Source organism: Danio rerio, chromosome 20, assembly GCF_052040795.2.
Source record: "Danio rerio strain M-AB ecotype USA chromosome 20, GRCz13ab, whole genome shotgun sequence".
Taxonomy (NCBI): Eukaryota; Metazoa; Chordata; class Actinopteri; order Cypriniformes; family Danionidae; genus Danio; species Danio rerio.
Window position 1 is genome coordinate 35,335,463 of NC_141040.1, and position 19,782 is coordinate 35,355,244.

Consider the following 19,782-nt stretch of genomic DNA (forward strand, 5'->3'; position numbering starts at 1 on the left):
ATATATATATATATATATATATATATATATACATATATATATATATGTATATAATTGCATAAAAATAAGGATGACTGTTGCATAAAAATAAACATGGTTTTTATTGCACATGTATCTTCTTTGTAGTCATTGTCATGATAAATGTCAAACAATTGTATTTTAAAAAAAGAGGAAGTTAAACAGACATACAAACACAGAACAACTTCAGAAGGAAATGTTGTATAACAAAGAAAAGGGTCTTATTCAAGCTCATGATGTCAAATTCACTAAGTTTTTTTTTTTTCAGAAAATACTTATTCCAGACATGTTTAAACAAACAAGTACTATAACAAAAAGGGTCCCTCAAAATGAGGTTAAATTTCTTACACCAGTTATAGAAATCCCACTAAGGGTAAGAGAAAGTGGTTAGGGGTCAGAAAGAATCCAGGAGCATCTGGATTTCATGTGCGTTATTTCCTGTGGATCGACTATACTGTACATACTACATACCTCTGCCCACCTGATCCAGCCCTGGCCTTGCCTTACAGGAAATGTGCAGCTCTGTTGCCTCTCCTGACCTGAAATACTTCTCATACTAAACTAAATAAACCACACCAAATCACCAATTACTACTAGACCAGGAATATCAAAAACTGTCAATGTAAGATTTTAAAGCCCAAATTATTATTTTTTTATTTACTTTTTAGCTTTTTGGAATGTAAAGATCTGTTTAAGGTCACAAAATTGAGCTGAAATCTAAATTTGCTAAATATAGCAAAATGTTGCTAGAATTTATATTTAAAATAAGTACTGTAAATAAATGCATTCCCTGATCATCCAATTTATGTTTCTTTCTGTAAAAGAAACACTGTTTGTTGATTCAATCTCAAAAGTCATTTGAAGCACATTTTACTCAGTCTTCCCAAATACCGATGTCCATGCGTTTTATTTATTAAACACTGTGAAAACTAAAAAGATGAACAAACAAACCAAATGTTTCACACAAACACAACATAATTAAAAGGACATCCAAATAAATGAACTAATATACAAACAACATTTCCTATACCATGTTGGCCTGATAACCAGCAGTAGAAAAATCAGGAGCATTTAACGTGTGTCTGCATTGAGATCTCACCATGCATGTCTACACCAACTCTCACAGGTAAAATTAATCGAGGAGAATCATGTGACCTCCGATTCAAGCCAACAGGAAAAAAGGAAATGTGTAAAATAAACAAACCAATGCACATGCAAATAATGAAATCAGAAAAAAATTATATATATAAACAAAATACAAGCTGACCGATTAGTGTCAGACACAACAATCTATATCATATCATACCTACCCCTCTGTAAACGAAACTAATTATGATAAACAAATCTGAGCTTTCAAGTAAAGGAAGTAACCATTATTATTCAAATACAAACTGCAACATTACAAATTGTGAAGTTGAATAACTATTAACATCTATGCTAAATAATCTTTCAGATGGGGAGCTGGGGGCTGGGATGCACAAGAAAAGGAACCAAAAAGCCACTCTGGCGACATCCCGACATCCTTTTTTTTTTTTTTTTTTTAATAATCTCCTCACTGCTGCTAGCCACAACACTCATTTTCACGAGTATTGTTATTCTGACCGGAAGATGTGGATTCCTTCACTATTTACAATGGGCTCTGTGCTCTCGCTTTCCTGGTGTCTCTCATGTCCAGGTGACCATGAATCTTTTTTTCAGAGGATGACAAACAGAAAACCATTGCTGCAGCTCAAATACAATTTTATGGAAAAAAATAAAAAGCACTGCAGTGTTTGGGTGCGCTGTGTTTGACTCGGGTAATTACTCTGCCGTTAATACTAAAATTTGTATATTTCATACCAAGTGTAAAGCTGATTGGTAAGTCCAAACTGCATGAATCGCATTGTACTCATGGCATTCGTAAAAAATTCTGATGTTTTTCAACTAGGTGTACCTGGACAATGTACGCGCATTACGTGAGCGCCACTTGTACAAGTTGCGAACCTCCATTGGAAATGACAAACTTACACTAACCTAAACTTATCAAACTTACCTAAGCCTTCCTTCCAAGGCGCGCGCTCAGCAGCCACATTTTAATTTTAAAAAAATTTATCGTTATTGACAATGTTGTTCTATCAATAAATACTGATATCGATTTTATCACCCAGCCCTAACCTAAAGTTTGTATTTATCTAGTATGTATTGATCAAAGAATAATTTTGATTAGTGAGATTTGCTCTACAAAAACACCATACACAGCAAACTGCAAGCCTACACTTTAGCTCATATCACTCTTTAAAACAAATTAAGTTTTTAACGTGGACTTCCTTTTCACAGACATCCCCAGAGGTGCCATTCGAAAAGATAAACTGCTCTGAACCCCTGAGAAAGCAGTGTTGAATTGCAGCTTGAAACGGTTTTGCCTGCTCTTAGTGACAGGAAATATGCTAAATAAACCATCTAAAGGGAGATCCCATTCAGAGTTCTTCTGCAGATTTGCTCTAAATCAGACGTTTGCTGTTTTTATGACTTTGCAGAATAGCAACATTTGTAGTAAGTCATCAAATTCAAACACGTTCATGTGCTTTTCTCATCACTGCTGCCCACACAGTCCTCTTCTCTGGGGTCAGCCAAGCGCATCTGAGCACCTGGGATGAACCAGGAAGAGGCTGCTTAAAAAGAGTCCACTTGAATATGACCTTTGACATAGATATACGATTGTTTATAGCTGATATATATAGGCAGAAAACAAGCATAATTAGTAAGACGCTGGTTTACAAGCAGCTTAAGTTTAATAAAATAAACCTCAATGAATAAAACCATAATGAACTCCGACAAGAGACTCAATGACATTAACACAAATGACCAACACACATGCTAGTGTACTTATGCACATGGCTTACCAAGTAAAAACTGAAGGAAATGACCATGGGATTTGAGTAAGCTGTGGAGTATACTGACTGCCAACAGTTGTAAGTTTCTTTGACTGAATGAAACTGATCCATCCCCATAGACCACAGTTACTTTTACCAGTGCTACTTTCTTAGTCTTCAGAGTATTGAGATGCACAAAACAAGCTTGTGACATCCATAAACAACAAGGTTAAGAAGAAAAGCAGTGGTAAAATTGAGACATATGGTGAAAGTAAAAGCCGGAGGGTCTTTAATAAGCAACGACACACCAAGTTGGATTCTTAACATTGAGGTATTTTCATTTCAGCAAGTTGGCTGACAGTAAAAGGGAGGGTGTGGTGTTTATGCCTTTAAATTTGACTTTAAATAACATCTCCTTATGGTCAATGCACCCACAGTTTACAATGCACTGCCACTCATGCAGTGACACTTCCACAAGTGCTTCACTCAAGACACAATGGTGTAGTAATTTATCCATTGACCTCAAGTTTACTACTGTTCAAACTTCCCGTAACCCCTTACACTCCACTGCTGTGTTCTGCAATGTATGGCACAATGCTTTACTGGAATTGGCAGATGTTTCAAGAATCCGTTCAAAGTTATGTGGAAGGAGGAACTATTTTAAAAAAGTAGTGAATTCAGGTCCTAAAGCAAGCCAATTAGTAAGGAAAACATTGCATAAACGCAAGCATGATTGTCAAACATTGAACAACCCATAAATAAAGACTATGATAATGTTACAGTTACATAATCAACTAACAAACACATAAAGTAGTAAGTGTTATTTGTTGATGGCTTCAATCTACTCCGCGTTCAGTCTACTCAGCATTTAGAATAAGATCTGGACATGTCCTTTAACTAAATGCGATTTTCTTTTTTTTTTCTTTTTTGCATTTTGTTTAGTTTTTTCGGCAGAGGCTCTGTTGTCCCTTGATATATTTTATGATCAAATTTTCATCAAATCAAATATTCGAGGGGTTACATTTTGTGAATATTTTTTGGTGTTTGTCCACGCAGGTGTGTGTCACACTGATGTGGAAAGATTTAAACATTATATTCAATGGGATCATTCCCCACATAATAAATATATACTTAGTTAAAACATAAAAAAATTATTAAAGTTTAGTAGTTCAATTAATTTAGATTAAAAAAATCTTAGTAGATGATCTTAGTAATCTTTTTTTTCTTAGAAATTTTTTTTTTTACCTGGATTATCAGTAACAGACAAATATGATCAAGTTTTATTGAAATGTCTTAATGTCTTGTGTTTCACATATTAATTAAATCTGTAACTATCCCTCCAAATAAGATCATCAGTTAAAGAGAAATCCCTACAACAAATAGAACAGCCCAGTCTTTTAACTTATCGAAGTGCAGAGTGTAACAAAGTGAGAGCACACACAAAAAGACATTGTAAACATACACATGGAGCAATGGGCAGCTAATGCTTCCAGTGCCCCAGGAAGCAATTAGGGGTTAGGTGCCTTGGTCAGGATAATTTTTTTTATCTTGGTATCGAAGATGGAGAGAGAATGGGAATCAAACTAGCAACCTTGGGTTTCAAGTCCAACTATCTAACCATTAGTCCACACTGTGAATTTGGCCATTTTACTCTTTGTAAATTGTGATTCCAGATAGGGCTGTATGATTCTGGCTAAAATGAGAATCACTATTTCTCTTAAAATCAAGATCACGATTTTTTCACAATTCTGTAGATGCTCCTGCATTATACTCAACATTATATAGGCTAGAGTAGTTATACTAACCCAGTAAACGTTTAGAAATCATAATTCTAAAATGCGATATGATCATTTAAATGATGCACATGCTGGTTTTACTTTCCCTGATGATTGCGGCTTATATCATGGCTGCCATCACTTTGAGGAGAAAAAAACCTACATGGAAATCATACTTCCCACACGACTCCCACTCTCCCGACTCCCGACTCTTGCTCCGTGCAAGAAATCTGAACGTTATTTACAACTTTATTACCCGGTATTCAAAGCCTATGCAGGATCTGTTCGCTGACGTAGAGATCATTGGCAGGCACTCACGCGTTCTCTAAATAGTAAACAAACAGTAAGTCAACTCATACGTGATTTCACAGCCGTGAACACATCATTACATTAAGACAGAAATTTTGGGGTGAATTATACCTTATAAATAAAGTATGTGACACTTTTAACAACATTTGGAGTTGTCCATGTTGCTGTGCAGTGTTTATAAAATAATGTGAAGACTTGTGCAACCGCCTTTTCGCTTTTAGCTGAATCATAGAAAAGCTGAATTAAGGTCGTGTGTAGGGTCGAAACGCGGTCGCGATCTTTTTCCGATTAATCGTGCAGCTCTAATTCCAGATGTAGACTTCCTCTGACAAACCAAATTCACATCTGTAAATGAGATAGTGAGATGAATCAAATGTGCAAGATGAGAAAAACATATAAAATGTCAAGTCCAGAACAGTTAGATGTTAGATGACATTTCCTAAACACTTCCAGTTAAGTTCAGGTGCACATCTCTACTCAACTTTTCAGTTTCCCACAGTTTTGGGAGGCATGACAGACGCATATGGAATTGGCCATACATGTGCTGGAATCTGTGCATGTTGAACAGAGCCGTCATCAGAAACTCACTGGAGTACCAGCAAAAACATCAAGAGGCCATTCATACATCAAGTAAACCTGTCAACACTTGAAACTGTGATGTGATCCTGCAGGTCAACTGGGGTAGGTGTTCATACTTTAGTGTAATGCATATTTTCAGCCCAGCGTTGAACCCAGAATTAGATGGAATTTAGATGGCTTCATATTTGAAAAATAGCTTCTGATTGCTAGGAAAATGTAATGGTAGGATTGCTAAGATGGCAGTGATTAATCTCAATTTCCTAGTACTTAACATGTGACACAGACTTGTTGACAACCTCCTGAAGATGAAGAGCTGGACACAGCAGACATGACTCACTGTAACAATGCTAGAAAATTAGTATAGAAAAAAAGAAAGGAAAGATTGAGGGGGGAAAACATGGTTAGTGATAAAAAAGTGAGGATATATGTGTTATGTTCAGGGTTTGTGTCATTATTAGGGGCCAAGCACCGCAGGTGTGTAGGCACCTTTTGTTTCCATTGGTGTTGTTGTTCTTATTATTATTATTATTTAATACTTTCGGCAGATTTGAATGGCAGCCCATATAAACATATGCATGAAAGTGGTATAATTTGGCACAATGATAGAGGACAGTTTCAACATTAATCAGAGCAAACATGAAGTCTCAAAAGCCAACACTCCAGCGCCACCACTCCAAAGTTTTACTTACGTTTTTCTTTGGAACATTTGAAACGAATAGACTACAATCAAATTCTTTTTCCTCTCATTCCTTGGCCCATTTTTTTGCTATTTTGATTTTTTTGCAAAACTTATTTTATCAAACTCGTCCTAGGCTATTTATCACATTTGAATTCAAAATTGAATCACATGATCAAAATTCCGTTATTGTTTAACTTGTGAACAAAGTTAACATAGAATTTGCGAGAATAGACTTGAGGCGATATCTTCGTAACACACAAACCTATTCATGCCAAACTTGGGTGTGTGTTGTGACAACCATGGTCTGATATAATCTGAAGCATTTCGGCACACTTTTTTTCTTCACTCCTATCAGGTGAAGTTTTTTTTCACTCTCCACTGTCGCCACTGGCTCGCATGGTTCAGGATTGGTAGAGCTACGCATCGATGAATTTGCTCTTCAGTGTTTGAACTCTCAGTAATGATTTTAAATCACACTGAACTGAACTGAACTTAAACACTAAAAACTGAACTACACTGTTCCAGCTACTATGACCATTTATGTGAAGCTGCTTTGATACAATCTACATTGTAAAAGCGCTAAACAAATAAAGCTGAATTGAATTGAACTGCCCCCAAGTGGTCTAACAAATATGGCTTTATTATTATAACTTCTCAACCCTTTCTCCAAAATTCAAAAAAGTGGTCTCTTTACATCCAGTGGAGCATGCAGAGTCGGATGATGTCTAATTTTTCCAGGTCAGCCATTTTGTCCATAAGCCATTACATACTTCAAATGTATTCAAAAACTCATTGTTTCACTTTGTCCAATGCTCCTTACTAACCTTGTTGCTTTTGACCTGTGTACTGCTTTGCTCATTCTGCCTCTGAACTGCTTGGCCGCATAATTGCTGCTTGTACCTATTTTTTATTATAAGCATTATCATTATTTACCATAATTATTGATACCACTGTTACTGAGACCACAGAACATCATCACCAACTTCTGTATTATTTTTATTATTATTTTATTTATTTATTTATTTATTTTTTTTTTTATTAATGCTAAATACTACCAATATTATTCTGATTGTCATTGCTTACACTCATTTCTGTTGTTTTAATTTCTGTTCAATTGCTGTTTGTGTTCTGGGTTTACTGTATGTTGTATGTTTTGCACTCTTATTTAAAAAAATGGAAATTGTTGTGTTAATTTCCATACCTTTTATTTATATGCTATTTATATATTTATACTGTTAGAGCTTATAAATGTATATTTTTTTAGACGCATCCTCTCTCAAATGCAGTTGCTATTCAGTTGAATGGTCAGAATGTGCTAGTTACATAAAAACTGAGCCTGCAAGGAGTTGAGTATATGATCAATAGGACTTTACCCACCACACTGTTTAGACGATTGATTAAAGACAATGCCTTATCATCTTTTTATATGCCTGTATATAAACTAACCTCAAAGAACTGCCCTTTGAGCTACCAGAATGAAATCTTTTGTATTTCTTCAGTAATGTTTCATTTCTATTCTTGGAATAATTTTAATTCCAACACATGATGACCGAGTCTTCACTGATGTGGTGGTGGTTTGAATTTCGGTCACATATAGCCCAAAATCCCTCTTAGTAAGTGCCTCAACTCAACTTAATCATTTGTTATTAGCATGGGATGTTTAAGATTGTTATAAAGAGCTACTTCTGTGTCTGACACATCTGTATTCATTTATGTGTGAAATTATGAGTTTATCATCTATGATGCAAATCACAATTGCGTTAAACATTGGTTTTGCTAGTACAGATTTATCATCATATGGGGAATCTTCTACCCTGTTTTTGCAATGGCCTGTGGAGAGACTGTAAATGATTCAAATCCTTTTACAATATGGTCAGTTGTGGTTCAGAGGATGTGAGGTGTACCATGGGATACATATATTTAGCACATATGAAATGTTGCCTGTATTTCATATTACAGTTATGTCCTCTGTAGCTTACTGTGCACAGGACGAGATATGATGTTACACAGAGTTCAGCTGAAGTCTGTGATCTCACTGACACATCTATCTATATACACATCTATATATCTGAGGAGGCAATTCATGCTTCTAAAATACATCTTCAGTAGAAATCAAGGAGAAATACTGGAGCTCTTAAAATGATGGTTCTCTGAAAAGGCTCTGTTACCAGAGATGGGTTGTAGCTGGAAGGGCATTCGCTGCGTAAAAACTTGCTGAATAAGTTGGCGGTTCATTCCGCTGTGGCGACCCCAGATTAATAAAGGGACTAAGCCGACAAGAAAATGAATGAATGAATGAAAAGGCTCTGTTCGTTGGCTTATTTTAGATCAGAATATGATTTGAAGATGTTTTCAATTCAACAACATCATGTAAACAAACTCATAGAGGGAAAAGTCACCTAATGCCGCCCAGACACCACTAGATATTCAAAGACTTTGAATTGCTGTTCAGGGTATCAAAACATTGTTGTTTGCACATTACGTAAGAGATCATTAAGTGAGGGTCAAACGTTACATAGTATGGAAGACCCCAGGCAACAGTTTTGGGAAAACTTATTCAATTTCCAGTTGGGGAAATCCTACAAACTAAATTGATAATCCAGAAGAAGCTTGCAATTCAGACAAAGAAAAACTAAAGAATTTAAACAACATACCCTAAAACTTTGAAATACTAATATCTAAATATTAGCTTATAATACTAAATAATTAAGTATAATAGCTAATAATACAAAAAAAAAAAAAAAACACTTCACACCCAATACTTCAAGACTCTAAATTGGCGGACAGGAGTTTTACGTTATTTAGACTGCTTACAAATTCACAGATTGTGCACAATAGTTAAAATGATGAGCTCATTACTTACTATATTCAAACAAGATCTGATTTGCCTAAACTTTGAGGTTTTGACATTGACAAAACTGTGAGGCATGAGGATTCATTTCTCTTAACACTTTTTAATAGATTTTGTTTGTTTTGTAAAGTTTTTTTAATGCATGTGCCCAATTAAGTGAGTCGTGAGCCACTTGTTTTCTTTTCTTTGTTTTTTTTCTTCAGTTGCGCTACACCTTTTTCCAATGCTTTGAGGATAACACTGTTTTACTGATGTGCAGATCTAAACTTGAATAAAGTTGAACTCTCACTAGAACTGTCACGTTTCAATGTACTTTTACTATAACTGGTAATTTCTGTGCACTAGTCTTGAACCTACATCCAAACCTATCTTTAATCCATGTAGTAGGTAACCTTATTTAACCAGTACTTTCTTGGGTAAAATACAGTAAAGTGCAAGCCAAATTAATAATATAATCTGTTCATGCCCCAGTTAATGTCAAGTTTTGGAACTGGCTTTATTGTTTACTTTGTCTAAAAATGTGACTTTTTTTTTTCAAATTAGCTTGAATGAATTGGAAAAAATAAAAATAAAAATCCACAACATGTTTAATAGCTATATTTTCCTCTGAAATTAGATGGGTGCGTCCCAAAAACTACAAAGTTCATTCATGAAACACTAAGCATGTAGGCTGAGAGGTTTGCAGATACCCTCCTTCACCACAGCTCCACCTGTGTATAGATCTGCTGTGGAGGTTATATGTACAGTTGTCAGGATCAAAAATTATTCCAAGACTCAGGAAGATTCTTTATAAAAGATTTAATGTTCTTGCAGCAAGGGAACAATACAGAAGGAACACAAAGAGGTTCCATTCTGGTTGCTCAAAGGGCAGACCTATGAGTCCAGTTTATATACAGGCGTATAAACAGATGATGATGCTTTGTCTTTAATCATTCGTCTAAACAGTGTGTTTGGTAAAATCCTATTGATCATAAAATCAAATCATTGTCAGCGCAATTTTCCTGCAACTGGCACATTCCAACTATTCAACTGAATGAAACTACAGTTGAGCATTTGATTATATCAAGAAGCACACACATTTAACATTAATGGTGGGTTCCTTTAAAAGTATACACATATAAAAAGAATATAAATAAAATATATGGAAATAAATAAAAATAACTGATATTATGTATACAGTTTGTTATGATCCCAGACAGCATGTTTGTAAATATACTGGCTATAAACATACTGGAAAAGTACCTAATCTAGGGCTGGGTGATATGACAAAAATGCAGTCTTGATAATTATTTTCCATATTGAACAATAATGATATACATTTCAATATAAGTTGTTAATGCTTTCAGATTTAAAAAGAGTACCCCAACAATGACTGAGGACACAAAAATTAGTGGGTCTAATAAATGGCAAAACATTTTCTGCCGATAAATTTGACAAAATAAATACATTTTAAACATGTAATTTCAACATAGATTCACATTGTTGCACATTTCTGCTGTGATTGGCTCTAAGATCAATGTAGAGTTAAAAAGTCCATATTTACTGACGTAAATATTATCGCGATTTGATATAATATTGCTCATCGTTTATTGTTTAATATTGCCCATCACTAACTTAATCTGCACCAATTATCAAATTAGCAGCAGAAGCAGCAGAATTGCAGATATGTCACAAGACTAAACACATGCCATATACAGTACATATGCATTACATACTAAATCTCTCCAGAGCTATCGTGACAGAAATGTTTATAGTGATTCCAATAACCAAAGCAGACCTTTCATGGTTTATTCCAGAAATAAGAAGCAATCTTTAAAGAATTATAGCACACTGGTTAATGTGTGTACAGTATACAAACATCATAAAACAGAATGTACACATGATTGCATGTTGCAGTATGGCTTGGCATTTAGAGTGTATGCAAATCTCTCTCATACCCAAATAACATTATACAAAACTATAAATTGTGCTTGTCGAAACAACTTACACATAACCAAACCTTGTGTCACTGAGTTTTAGGATAACCTACAAAACACTTGGTTTGATTGAGAGCCACCAATACAGGCCAACAGGAGTAAACAGGAAATATGCAAAGGAAGTGTGCGTTCTCTCTCACTGTCTCCCTCTTACAGAAAACACAGACACACACACAGACAGACACACACACACCACTCCTCTCCAGCTATGAATGACAAAGAGTGCACATGTGCAGCACATGTTTTCATGCTAATTTCTGTAACAGCAAATATCTCACAATGAGTGAATAAAATGAGGCTAGTAACAAATGGAATATTCCATAGTGGATGTTCTCCAGACCATCAGATGTAATCAGATGCACATTTACGTAAATCCCCTAAACTATGAGTGTCATCTCCAAAACAAACAGACCAAATCTAAAATGTGCGGATGAGAACAGGAAACATGAAAAATGGGATGCACTTTCTTCTAGACGGTTTTCTCATCAATCTTTCTTTGACAAGCATTGAACTGCAAAAGCAATTAAATCATATATAAATACAATTACAGTGTGCGAGACGCTCAGGACAGTAGGCAGGATGGTTACTGGCCAGTGCTGCCTTGTCACTAATCTTTAATTTGGCTGCAACTGTTTGTTAATTGCATGCAAATACAGTCTACAAATCTACAGTCTTTCACACCTAGACATTCGTTCAGAACTTGTCTCGTTAACCCAGTTAAAGCAGTTTGTCTGGCTTTTTTTTAAAGGGCACCTGGGTTACCCCTTTCTTCAGATTTAATATAAGTGTTTTGCGTCTCTAGAATGTGTATGCAAAGTTTCAGCTCAAAACACCCATCACATTTTTTATTATACCTTTTACTGTTTTATACATCTTTCCACCAGGGGGTTGTTTTGTCGTACTGCTACTTTAAGGCGAGTCCTCCCCGCCTACTGTTTCTACGTGCCTTTCTGCGTGCCTTAATCTCCTCCCTCGGCTGCGTCAGACAACAGACAGATTAAAAGGAAGAAGGTCTCACATAGCGTTTGTGAGAAACACTACAGTAAGAACTTTACCAATGAGTATTTGTTGTGCAGTTACATTGATGAGTCACACGCAATATTGTTACAAAGTACAAGTGCGCACACACACAAACACAGATACACACGCGCGCACACAACACAGCAGACACACACACACACAGAGCGCGCTTAGCTTTGCATGGTTTTTGCACGCAAATGTGACATGATACAGGCTAATCTCCACTGCTGTATGGATATCTGTTATATTAATGTACAAAATAAACCTGATTTAACGTCCACAAACCCTGATTGAAGCGTCTTCCTTTATAATTGTTCTGACACGCGGCTGTGCTGATGAAGTAAAGCTGAAGTAAATCGCTGTACTTCATTACACACGTGCACTGTTTTAAAACATTTTAAACATGTGAGACTTACTCTTGATCACAATTGATGATGATTGATGATCCTAGCGAACTAAACAGACCTTTTATTCCCCGTTGCTTTGCGCACATCTGGTCTTGTTGACATGATTATACACGTGACTACAGGGACATGCTACGCGAATCAATTCGGTGGGCGGGGGGACCGCACTCCTATGTCAAGTTGCGGTCGGTCTGAAAACCTCTCCATTTGGTCCACCGTTTTTATGTTGTTAAACTGAAAAAAAAGGACTGGTTGTGTTTATTTCACCCCAATATGACGGTCTTTACACTATATATACACACATACGTCTGTCCAAACAGCTTGAAAAGTAGATTTTTCACCATAGGTGCCCTTTAATACCACAATCACACTCGAAACAGCGCCAAATCAATCACTCCAAGATCGCCTGAATGAGGTGGTCTCAACTCGATTGAAACGAACTATTGAGCGGATTAATTTAAGAAAAAAAGCAAAACAATCCAACAAATTAACAAACCAGGCTATAAGACAGTGTATTACAGTTGTGTAATAGCCATATAAGACTATATTATGAGAGAATTATAAGTATTTTACATTAAATCTCATCAGCTACTGTACATTTGTAAATGTAACTTTTTTTTTTCTACAGTGCACTTACTATATAGTTGTGCCTATGAATAAAATATTTTAGCTCCTCTTGAAATATCTGACTTTAAATATGAGTAACATATTTGCATATTCTGGAGCCAGGTTTGAGGCAAGTTGGAGAAAAAGTTCAGATTTGTACTGAAACTCTAAAGGAGAAACATCTGGGATTGATGTCTTTGTTTGCAATGGCCAATTTATAAGAGATACAACAGAGATATTGCTGGTGCTATACAGATATGAAACCTGACGTTTTATGAACAAATAAAAAGATGTCCACTGAAAAAAACAAACAGAGCTTTAATGTTTATAGAGGCTATTCTTCTGGAAACTGAAGCTAAAAAAAGACTTCTCTCTTCTTGAGCTTCAATGGAAAATTGCACAACTACAAAATATATCCCCTTTGATACTGTAGATATCCTCAAACTGGCCAAGTCAAAGACTGTTGACATCAGAGACACTCTACAATCTTGTTACTGTATACACTACCGGTCAAAAGTTTGAGGTCAGTTTTTTTTTTCTTGTTTTTTATTTTAAAGAAATTGATTCTGTTCAAGGCAACATTTATAAAATGTAAAAAAAAATGATACATTTTTTAATATTTATTTATATTTTAAATAACTGCATTCTTACACTGTAAAAAATTTCCAGGTTTTCACAACAAGTTACTGTAATATTTCACAGTAAATTACATTAGTATCCCTTCACAGTATTTAACTGAAAAATTCACAGTAATATGTTGTATTCATAATTTTATTGTGAAATTACGGCAGGTAGCATGATTACAGCAAATTACTGTGAAAAGGGCTATATCTTTTGCACGTTAGTTATAGAAATTCAAACCTTTTTTTTAACTCAACGTAGAAATTAATACAAATGAACTTTTAACAGATAATAACAGAATGTTATAGCCCCCAAAACGATTTGGTTACCAACATCTTTTTGGTTGTACTGCACCTTTATTTAATTTTATACAGTTAACATACAATAGGAAATAATATTTAATGAACAACTGTGTGCTTAGCCAAAACATAATAAACTGGAATAAAAAGTAATTAATTAATGAAACCAAAGACTGTTAAACAGCCAACAATTATTTCAATGTCAGGGTAAATGTCTGCTTTAGACGGTTTCATGAGTATTGGGCACCTGTCATCGCCTGGAGGTCACTAATCTCAGAATTAAATATATATATATATATATATATATATATATATATATATATATATATATATATATATATATATATATATATATATATATAAATTATTATTTTTTTATCTATATAAATAAACCACAGATTAGAGTTTTAAACAACTACATTCTAGCATGAAAAACAGTTAAAACTTCATTTTCGGACGCATATAGAGCCATCGAAGACGGGGCAATTGTCCCAATGTCTAGCCTGAAGACAGGCGCCTCTCGGCGGATACATGAGTAAAGAGCGCCGTTACCGCCTGGAGGTCATAGATCTCCGCTACCGGCAAAACACACTTAAAATTAAACACAATCTTTACTAGCAATCCACAGATTTGAGTTTTGAAGAACTACATTCTCGCATGAAAAAGTGTTAAAACTTTATTTCATTACATATTACAAGCAATATTTATAATATTATGTGCCTTCTCATCCACCATTACAGCTTGATGCAGCTTGGTGCGAAATGAATCCTGGGAGGAAAAAAATATAATTCTCAATACACTCCAAACGAACTTTATTCTTATTGTTGAAGTCAGAGATATGTAATATTTTGAATGGCGAAGAAAATAATTAACTTTATATTTCAATCAATATATTACTTTTGCACTGCTTCGGTTCAGGACTCGTGTGACATTGAATCAGATTCAGATATCAGACGTGTTCATGAGCTCATAGTCATGAACAAGCAATTCGTGTACAAGCAGTACACGAACCAAGCAATATGATGAAATATTAATGAATTATATGTTTGCGTCTTACAATATTATACAAAACGGAATCGTTTTCAGGCGAATTCGACTCTTTACTGTTCACTTAAAGGAGCCGAATTCGACTCTTTAATGTTCACTTAAAGGAGCCGATTCATTGAACAGAACTGACTCGACTCGAACGCAAACAAGCGCCATCACCACAGACAACGCCTGTGTCGTCTCTTCACCCAACGGATTCATCCTCGGTAAGTGTTAAAATATGACTTTTGTCCGTTAAATGATTGTTGTATGTGTATTTCTGCATAGTGCATGTCTTTTAACAGGAATTTACCGAGTACTTTAGTTGTACTAGCACGTACAGGGTTTAAGCGCGCCTTTTTTTAAAGCAAGAAATTAACGACGCCAGATGGTGATTGTAGTGTTTTCTGAGGTATTAGCATAACGTTAACGTTAGTTCCTGAAAAAGGAAATGGAATTTTCTTTAACTTCTTGTTAACTGCATTTTCTGTTTCAGTACAAGACTGAAGTAAAGGTGAAATGACTAAAGTTAAGGTAAGCTCTGACCTTCACTTAAGTTAACGTTACGGTTACGTTAGTCACCATCATGTACGTTAATTTTGTTCACTCTAACGTTAACGTTAAGTTAGTTAAATAAACTAAACTCATTATGAAACAAGTCTTAACTGTTTTATTAAATGAGGCTTATAATACAATTCAGTTGTATTCTTTTAAACTAACACTAACACGGTACATATTGTATATTTCTCACTGGTGTTAATGCAGTGCTAACATTTATTAATGAGAACTAAGTTAATTGTATATTGTCACTAACTGTAGATTTTATTTTTTGGTGTTCAGGTGTACCTGATAATAACTGAAGTGTGAGGTGAGTAAATTCTGAGCACACAAATGTAACATAAATTCATTATCACAATCTAATATATGAGTATGTGTGTGTGTGTGTGTGTGTGCGTGTGTTAGATTGAGTCTTATTCTACTCTTATTATATTCATATGTTTTTGCAGCCACAGCCATTGATGTTAAAACACTGATGCTACCAATCAACTATCGCTTGATTATTAAAGGTAATGTTGATGCCTTCCTCATTTTATTAGATTTTTAAATGTCAGGTTTTTCACAGATTTGTTGTGAGCAGTTTCTTGTACAAACTTTTTCTTCTTCCAGAAGTTCCACCAGTACCTCCAGTAGTAGTAAATATTAGACAAAGATTTTTTTAAACTATAGTTTTTATTTTTATAAGCAATTTTACTGGGCATGTATTTTTGTTTGCTTGGTTTTTAATAGGCAGAGCATGAAATGTCAACAAATTTAATTATTCACAAACATCTCTAATTTAGTCCTTCTTTCCCCCTTTTAGTCTTATTCCTTGGAGGGTCGAGTGGTCATGGGACCTCACCTGGGTTTCACAACTGACTTTGGATCTGGTCTGAAACTGAAGTATGCTGAAGATGCCTTTTGCACTCTGGAATTTAAGGTAATGTCAACAATAAATATTGTAACTGAGGGCTTGTTTTGGGGGGGGGGGGGTTAAACAAGGAATGTATAGGAGCACAAGTCATGACTCCTCTTGTCCCCTTGTTATAAAGGGCTGTGTTGCAGACACAATTTGTTTGTCTGTGCTGGAGACCAGAGGGGAAGCTGTCTTTAAAAGGATGGGGCTGTTATACCATATGTGAAGTTACCTATTCAGGTGAGTGGATTACATGCAAGTCATTGCAAATGCATAAATAGTGGGACATTTTTACTGGGCAGCACAAATTAAGTAAAACTCAAAAAACGTTGAAAAATATTTGGAATATTTGCAAAAAACTTGATTGAAATGAATACAACACAAGTGCTGTATCACTTCAATCAAGTTTTTTTTGCAAAATTTTCCTAATATTTAAATCATGAAAAATTAGCTTGATGCAAGAAACATCCTGCTAGTATTCAAGAGCATGTGCTGTGATGCATGTGTTAACTTTGCAATAAGTGTGAACCCAGCATTAGATTATAGTCTGTAAACAGAAGGTGTAAATCAAATCAACTGTTTTAAAATGCTCTGCCTAGGTCATTGAAACCACTATTTGTTGTTAGACTGTTCTTGATTGTGTGTTTGTGATGGAAATGTTTTTCAGATGTTTTTGTTTAAATGATTGCAGTTTGACTGAGTTACAGTATTGTCATCATGTTCAAACTGAGCTAACAGTAATTTTGCTCTGTAGTGCAGCAGTAGTGTCCCAGTAGTGTTGTATGAAGCTAACTGTTTGTCTGCCCTTTTGCTTATAGGTGCTTTTTGGGCACCAGTTTGGAGATGGAAGACAGACGAAGTCAAAGAAGCAGAGAAGACACGTCAACCAGCAAGTGTGTAAAATTATCAGGAAAATGATTGACCTTGAATAGACGACTGCCTAATTTAGCAAGAAGTTTTGTCTCTCTCTCTCATGTATATATATGTATGTATATATATATGTGTTTATATATATATATATATATATAAAATGAGAGAGAGAGAGCGCACTCTGAAGCACTGCTTTTTATATGTATGCTAAATATGATGTCAGATTTTTTTATTAATATGTTCTTATAGTATTTTTTTGAGGCTTCACCTTCACCTTTTGAAAGTTTTCTGAAATGTTTACACAGATGTCATTAAGCTGTTAAATAAATCTGTAAAATGTATGTGTGTTTGTTTTTATTTTGATTTTAGAATCTTCTCAGATCACCCAAAAATGAAGATTCTGTCGCCATTTACGCATCCTCAGGTTGCTTGGACACAAAGAGGAATATTTGGTATTTTTATTCCTGTGTTTAACAAAAAAAATCATTTTTAACAGAGCTGGAACAACCTGAGGGTGAGTAAATCAAGATAGAATTTTCATTTTTGTGTGACCTAAAATTGCTTTAAAATTTTACAGAACTAAACTGTTAAATTACAGTAATCCGGGATATAACTGTAACTTTACAGTTAAATCAGGTATTTAAACTGCAACCTACTGCTAAATCACAGTAATCGTTTTGCAAATTCACAGTAAAATATAGTTAATTCTACAAGATAGTACTGTGAAATCACAGTAACGGATTTATTATCTACTGTAAATTTACAATATATGGTTGTAATTTCACAATAATTTAATGTGACAAAACCACAGTAAATTACTGTGAACTACCTCACAATAATTTACTGTGAATTTACATACAGTAATTTACTGTGAAAGTAATGCAATTATTAGCCAGTAATTTACTGTGAATTTAAGGTCAAATTTTTTACAGTGTACTGTATGTAGTTTTAAATGAACTTATTACTCCCTTCATTATTGCTTTTATTAGTATTACCATTACCATTAATAATAATAATAATAATAATAATAATAAATTAATATGAAGGATCCTTTGACTCTGAAGACTTAATCTTAAGCTAAAAATTAATCTTTAAAATCAATGAAATGTATTATTAAATTAAATTAAACTACTTTTAAACAGTTATTTTAAAGTGCAATAACATTTTACTGTTTTACAATTTGTCCTGTATTTTTTATTAAATAAATGCAGCCTTGATGAGCAGGATAAACTTTTTTTTTTTAAATCCTACTGAACCCAAACTTTTGATCAGTAGTGTATAAGAACAAACTTTATCTTATATCTTTGTATTCCGCATATTATTTCTATAGCTAAAATATACACACTTTACAGCTGTTTCTACAAGGTTTTGTACAGTTTTGGTATGTGTCTTTCAATACAGTGTTATTTAAACAAAGGCATAAGCATAACTTTATTTGAAAACAGAGGTACTGTATGCATTAAACCAAAATTTGTGTGGCAACCGCTTGACTTCAGCAGAAATAAAGTCTTGTCTATGATGAAGAAACCAAAGGTAAATTTGGGATCCAAACCACATAAACAAAAGAAAAAAAAAGGCAACAGCTGTGTATATTCAAAAAATGTATGTATACTATAATACATAAATATACCACACTTCATAAATCCATGTGGCAAACCCAAAAACCTGCAATAAACGTCTTTGATTAATAATGAACCGTTTCTCTCAGCTCCAGATGTTCTGGTTTGAGCGGCAGGCCTGTTTTATATGACAATAATTGACATTTCTCTCTAGGAAAAACCAGACTAACTCCAAATAGAGCAAAAAATGTTAAGGACACATTTCTATGCGTGTGGAAAACAGCTTCTATGAATGTCAACGAGTGAAATGAGGAAGCAGTTAATTAGAGGCAATGAGGAAAAGAAATTAAGAAACGACTCCTCTGGTTTGCTAAAAACACTGAGGTTTATAATGCAATCATTTATTATGCCACAATGTCTAGCTACTTAACAACATCATGCATTGTCAAGTTACATGTTAGTACTATTCATTTTAATCCAAACTAAATGTCTAATGAGAGAAACAAATGCAAAGTGGGAACTTTCATCAATTTAACGTACTGTTGTACTGCCATTGTCATTAGATTATGCAAGTGTTAAAAACTCAACTTACTCCAAGAGGAACAGAGTGTTTCTAGATAATGAAGTGGTTGTACATCACTCAAATGAAGAAGAAAAAAAAAACAGTATTAACAGTTTTCAATACACTGGGATTATTATAAAAATAATTGCAACACTTCTTGGTATCTTTACTTTCTAAAACTTGACCAGGCCATTTTAGTAAATTTAAAACCACCGCTAATAAGAAATGCAAAATCATCCGTGGAAAAAGTGCTTACTACTAGCACTTTCTATTGTCTCATTAGGACTTTTAGCACTGCTGAGAATTGCAGAAGTCCCTTTAAG

The 19,782-nt window shown here is 34.5% G+C and overlaps 1 protein-coding gene and 1 long non-coding RNA gene across 4 annotated transcripts in view; one reads left to right on the plus strand and one right to left on the minus strand.

Moving 5' to 3' along the window:
• usta (uronyl 2-sulfotransferase a) overlaps positions 1–19,782 on the minus strand; it is a 118,850-nt gene that overhangs the window by 50,683 nt on the left and 48,385 nt on the right.
• LOC137488589 (uncharacterized) lies at positions 15,199–17,679 on the plus strand. The gene is made up of 7 exons (XR_015518589.1): positions 15,199–15,242; positions 15,512–15,549; positions 15,856–15,883; positions 16,023–16,082; positions 16,376–16,492; positions 16,605–16,708; positions 17,287–17,679. It is a non-coding gene; the product is annotated as an uncharacterized LOC137488589 (long non-coding RNA).